The following is a 6650-nucleotide window of genomic DNA, read 5'->3' as shown; positions in this document are numbered from 1 at the left end:
AGTAATATAATTCCTGATGAAGATGATCCTGAGTCTTCTATTCCAGATCTTGTAACTAACCCTCGAATTCCATACCGTATTGAAAGCAACCATGCTGGAATGTCTAGAGACGAGGCGTTATGTTTACTAAGATCATTAAATACACAACAGTCTGCAATCTTTTACAAAGTGCGGAAATGGTGTCTAGAGAAACTTATTGGAGAAAACCCTGAACCATTTCACTTGTTTGTTACTGGTGAAGCAGGCACAGGGAAAAGCCATTTAATCAAAGCAATATACTACGAGTCTTCCAGACTTATCTCAGCTGTCTGACAACAATGCAAACCTGCAAGATCGAGCGGTCTTTGCAATGTGGTCTTTGAAGGTCAGCTGGTTATCAAAAGTTACACCAAGATTTCTGACCGAAGTTGATGGGGTAATTGTAGAAGAACCTAGCTGGATGGAAAAATCATACTGTAGAGTTGGAGTGGCAGGGAAGACAAGAAGCTCAGTCTTTGCCAGGTTGAGCTGTAAGTGATATTCTTTCATCCATGCCGAGATGTCCGCCAGGCAGCCTGAGATCTACATGGCTTTTGTTTTTTATATAAATGTAACTATTTATTACGAACCATTCAGTTTCAATTATTAAATGGGACATCTTAATCAAATTCGGTAAAACATGGTAATATTCCTTGGTTACATTAGTAAGATTAGCAAGCTAATCGGTTACCATTCATTCTAATGCTGCATTACAATTAACTAATTAACCAGCGTAACATGCAAAGAACTTTTTTGTGAGCTCATTCTCACACCTTAACCTCTCTTCTGCAGCCTGTTGAATGTGCGTGAGCTGAGTGCTAAGCCACTGATCCTGAGCCTTTCAGGTCGTGGGTTTGAATCCAGGGCGGCTAATGTTGCTTCTGTTCCAGACATTGGTTTTTCTGTGTGTGTTTGAGTCAGAAATGTGGTTTTGGTCATTCTCATCTGAACTTCTGTTCTTTCGAACCCATCTGTTTTTATTATGTACATTGCATTTCTGCTGTATTTGCTCTTCTTGCTCTGCACCACACTTCATGAACATTCTTGGCTAGCATGCAAGTTAGTGCTTGCTCCTCTGTTTTGCTTTTTATATTTTTATAAACATATCTTCAACATTACAGTGACTGTGTGCCCTATGTGACAGTGTGATTAGAATTGTGCTCACAGATGGTCACTTGTTCGATTCTTGTGTGGGGTGACATTATAATAGAATAGAACACGTGTATAATGTATAACTGGATCCTAACCAGTCAGGTTTCAGGAGTGACCATTCAACTGAGACTGCGCTACTGTCAGTCACAGAAGCCTTGCGGATTGCAAAAGCTGATTCCAAATCATCAGTCCTTATTCTGCTGGATCTTTCTGCTGCTTTTGACAGTCAATCATCAGATCCTCCTGTCTGCCCTCTCTTCAATGGGCATCACAGGGATTCCACTTCGCTGGTTTGAATCCTATCTCACTGGTAGGTCTTTCAGGGTGTCTTGGGGAGGAGAGGTATCCAAAGCACATCAACTTGTCACTGGGGTTCCTCAGGGATCAGTTCTTGGACCCCTCCTCTTCTCCATATACACAACATCACTGGGTCCCATCATACAGGCACATGGCTTCTCCTACCATTGCTATGCTGATGACACACAGCTCCCCATTCAAGAAGATAGGAGCCTCGCTTTTATTCCCATGTTACACCTCTCTTTATCTCCTTGCACTGGCTACCGGTTGCGGCTCGAATCAAGTTCAAGACACTGATGCTTGCATATAGAACAGCTACAGGCTCAGCACCCGCCTACTTCCACTCACTACTACGAATTTACATCCCCTTCAGAAGTCTGAGATCCGCTAGTGAGTGACACCTCGAGGTACCTTCACAGAGAGGCTCAAAATCACTTTCCAGAACATTCTCGTTCACCACTCCTGGCTGGTGGAACGATCTTCCCACCCCTATCCGGAATGCTGAATCCCTGACAATTTTCAAGCGACAGCTGAAAACTCATCTCTTTTGAAGCTACTTGACTTCATCATAAAAAAAATTAAAAAAAATTCTTTATTTATTCCTTCTCTTTCTAGCTTGTACTTATTTGAACAATGTCTAAGAACTTGGTATTACAACCACTTCTTGTGTATGTTTGCCTCTTTAAGAAGAATCGCTTTATGTATCCCCCAATTGTAAGTCGCTTTGGATAAAAGCATCTGCTAAATGACTAAATGTAAATGTAATGTCTTCATCTCTTCAGCATTACAGGAACATCTGTGCAGCAATACAGCAAATGTTTTAATGATTTTTGTTAAATTTACAGTTTTAAACAAAGATACCAATGTGTCTTGAGTGGGTCAGCTACTGCCATTATACACTTTAGCAAAGCATTTAATTTTTGCCTGTTCCATGTAGAGTATCACTGAAATAAATACAATATTTCAAAACTGCTTTTAGTTGAACTTTCAATTTCACACAAGAAACTCAAGTGGGATAACCATTGAATTAAAACATTCTGTATAAATTAAGTGTACACTAAATGTAATATTTTAACAATTTCCCCCCCAAAGTCCATGTTTAATGGTACAAGCAATAAATAAACTGAATGCAAAAGAAAGATGTACATTTTGTATGCTAAGAGAATTACTTTTAAAGTACGTTTTGCCCATTATCATGTATCCTCTGTGTGACACAGTGTGATAAGAATTGTGCTCTCACAGATGAGGTCTATTTTTTTTTATTTTAGAAACCAAATTATTGTGTGGGGAACTAAACTAACATACTACACAGAATTTCTAATGTAGATCAATTCAACAAAAGGCATTGTAAATAAAATAAATACATGATGGATTCAAATGTACTTTTGGCCTTGCTGTCATGCACTTCCATTTACTTTATCAAAGACTTTACATGGTTTACATTGAAAATATTGTGCCTTTATAACCCAGTGAGCAAGCCAGAAGGCGACAGTGGCAAGGAAAAACTCCCTAAATTAGGAAAGAGGAGCATTATGGGCAAAGTGGTATAGGGAGAAACCAGACTCAGCAGGGGAAGGCCATCCTCCTTTGGCTGGCACCAAATAAATTTACTGTAAATAGGCTAAATGTAATACAAGCCATCCATCCAATATTTTATATATAATGTGTTACTTTTGTGATTATGTATTCATTTGTGAAATAACTGACTATTGACTGCCTGCATCAGTTTAGAGTTTTGCTGGGACATTTTCTGAATTGATAGTTGACAATGGTTATCTTCACTGTAAAAAAAAAAAAAAAAGACCCAGAAAATCAATAAACTAAACTCATTAAAAGCATATCAAGTTTGAAAAATTAAGCCGACTATTAAATGTACCTGTTTATCAGATGTGTGCTTCTTCATGAAAACAGTTTATGGAACAGAGATTCATAAAATGAATAAGGAGGAAGTTAGAAGTGCAACTCATTGCAGAAATCTGAAAATACATTCATGGAACATTAACTGCTTGATAAAGTGTTTATACAACAAAAAGATTTTGCAACTAATGTAGACCGTCTCTACACTCACCTTTTGAGAGTAGTGGACAGTAGTTATGGAGTTGGGCTGCACATAAAGAATATTTGTTATTGCTTTAACTTTTCTTTGAGCAGTAATCTAAGCTTTGCAGACATTATACAATTAAATTTACCTTTTTATCAGTTGTGTGCTTCTTCATAAAAATAGTTAATGGAGCAGAGAACTACATATTGGATGAGGATGTTCCAAGTGTAGGGTATTGCAGAAATCTAAAAATATATATTTATAGAACATTAGCTGCTTGGTAAATGAAATGCTTGCACAACAAATACATTTTGCAACTTATGTAGACACCATCTCTGCACTCACCGTTTGAGAGTAGTGGACAGTAGTTGCTGAGTTTTAATGCACAAACCTGAAAATGTATTGTTATTAGGTGAAACAGTGCTTGAAGAAATTAGTCAATTCAAGTTTTGCAGACATTAAAGCAATTCAATTTACCTTTTTATCAATTGTATGCTTCTTTATAAAAATAATCCATGGAGCGGAGAATCATATAATGGATGAGGAGGAAGTCAGAAGTGTAGCTCATTGCAGAAATCTGAAAATACATTCATGGAATATTAACTGCTTGATAGTGTTTACACAACAAAAATATTTTGCAACTAATGTGGACACCATCTCTACACTCACCTTTTGAGAGTAGTGGACAGTAGTGACTGAGTTTTGATGTATAAACCTGAAAATGCATTGTTATTAGGGTGAAACAGCGCTTTAAGAAATAAATCAATTCAAGTTTTGCACACATTACACTACTACATTTACCTTTTCATCAGTGGTTTTCCTTATTATAGGAGTTATTGGAGTATAGAATGACGTTTGGATGGAGTATAGAATCTCTTGTATGGGGGAAATGATGACTTCAGTGCATTTCATATGTCTAAAAAGATTACTTGCATGTGGTTACTTGTATATAGCTGATACATTTAACAATGCCTTTAAAACGATTAATTTTGTCAAACAGTAAATGTTTATATAACTTGGCACACCTTAGTAAACTTACCTTTGTAGATTTTAGTAAATCTGGACCATTTTTTGGATGTTCTATTAACTTAATTGTGATATTAGGAGACAACTGGATGGATGCAGGCAGTCTTTTTGGATGCTTCCCATGATGTTGGGAAACATCCAGTATTGTTTGGATGGCTTAGGATATATGACTGAAATTAGATTAATAACAAAATACTTGATGTCAGTTAAAAACTAGAAAAATCTCTTAAAAAGGAAAATTAAACGGAATTTAAAAAAATAATCTAAGCATATAAAGCTGAATACAAATTAGATACTACAGTTACCTTGGCTGGATAAAACTTGTTAGCTCAAGAAAGAATAGCAATTATGGGAGATATAGGATTGTGAACTACGATCACTGGTTTGAATTTGAGGCTGGATTGACCGGACTCTGTGGACCTTGGAATCTCAGGATAGTGTTCACATGGTATGGACACAAAAACAGAACAGATAATACAGTGATACAATTTTTTCATTTCAGTGTGTTGCACAAATAAAACCGATTGCCTTCATTGATAACATGGAACATCTGTATTAATTCAACAGACTATCTGAATGACTCCTATAATAATCCATCAAAGAACATACCGTCTCAAGTTATACACTTGTTCTCCAGTTGTATGCCCATTGGAATCTCAGAATGAACATTGCACAGTAAGGGTACCGAAAAGAAAAGGGAATGCAGTTATAATGATTTCCGTACATGTCACAATCAATCCCTCAGCCTGCCTGCCTGTATTAGTACTGCCTGATGGTAACTGTAATAGGTTTGCACGATTTAGACTGAAACTTTTTCTGCATCCTTAACATAGACATGGTCTATCAGCGTTCCTTTCTCAGTTGTAGGATGCTGCACATTTCGAGTTCTCTTCATCATATAGCCACAGTTGTTGTTAAGATTAATCACCTTGTCTTGTGGCCTTTTTTTGTGAAGAGACCTTCGATTTTGACAATATCCTGTTTTCAGAGCAAAAACTTCTCAAACTCCTGCGTGTTTGGCCTATTCTTGTATAGGTCTACCAGACTGCTCATCCAAAAGCTAGTTTCTTCACCAGACTGATCATCTTTGTTTTTGATAACACGAAGAGGCAAACTCACAGGATTCAATTCAATTGGAATGAACTGGACTTTACTTTATGAGAACATTCCTTCAAGATGATCTCGATTCAAGATTTCCATTCATGGCTTCATTTTGTGCAGTTTGCAGCAACAGTCCCATTATTTGTTCTGCTTTTGTGATGTAACTAATAATGTAAACCACTACAGAGTAAGCATCTGTAACATACTGGATATCCATGTTGCCTTGCCAGGCATGCAGTAAATGTTTATTATATTGGTTCACCCAGACATCTTTTGGACTTCTTTTTAGGACAATAGTTTTCTTTTTGGAACACTGTTTGTAGGCGTTTTCGAAGAGAGTCTGGTTAATGCCAATTGACTCAAAATGCATCTGTTGAATCATAATTCGTATCAGATGCCCTTTTGACTTTTTCTAAAATTGTACTTGCAGCATCTTTTCCATCACTGTTCTTCAAATCGTCTCGACCACCACCTCTTGTAATAAAGGTATGGCTAGATGGGGGTCGTGGAAAATTAAATCTGCAAACCGTCTTTTTCTTACGACACGTCTTTGAATGTCTGACACTGTCAACGGTGTTCAAAAGCACAGTTTCATCCTCTCTTGGGGTCTCACAAGTGATGTAATGATCAATGAAACCGGCAACCAACGCATCATTGTCTTCATTTAACTTGTGCATTTTCAACCCAAAACAGACCATGAACATGAGATCCACACTGTTGAAACTCTACACGATAAAAGTAATCTATTATCTTCCCAATCGGTTGAGCTGAAGACATGATTACATCTCTCAGAAAACAATGCCATCTATAATCAAACATCCTTGCTGCAGTGACTGGGTTTCGTCTAATCAGTCCCATCAAGTTCATCTGCTTTTAGATTTTTCCCTTCTTGTTTGATTATGGTGCTAATAATTTCAGGCCATCTGAGATCTGCAGAACTAAAGGATGCAAAGAAAGTCGGAATACCTAGCTGTCTTACAAGCGCAAAAAGGTATTTTTGAGTAGATTGCCAATA

General features: G+C 37.2%; 1 long non-coding RNA gene across 1 annotated transcript; it reads right to left on the bottom strand.

Moving 5' to 3' along the window:
• Positions 1-3991: 3991 nt before the first annotated feature.
• On the bottom strand, positions 3992-5061 carry LOC107563947 (uncharacterized). Its single transcript, XR_001606161.1, has 5 exons — positions 4840-5061; positions 4548-4704; positions 4310-4424; positions 4178-4223; positions 3992-4085 (listed from the first exon to the last, which is right to left on the bottom strand). It is a non-coding gene; the product is annotated as an uncharacterized lncRNA (long non-coding RNA).
• Between the last annotated feature and the right edge of the window lie 1589 nt (positions 5062-6650).

Source organism: Sinocyclocheilus grahami, unplaced genomic scaffold (genome assembly GCF_001515645.1).
Source record: "Sinocyclocheilus grahami isolate Dianchi unplaced genomic scaffold, SAMN03320097.WGS_v1.1 scaffold899.1, whole genome shotgun sequence".
NCBI classification, from domain to species: domain Eukaryota; kingdom Metazoa; phylum Chordata; class Actinopteri; order Cypriniformes; family Cyprinidae; genus Sinocyclocheilus; species Sinocyclocheilus grahami.
This window is presented reverse-complemented; position numbering and strand designations above follow the sequence as displayed.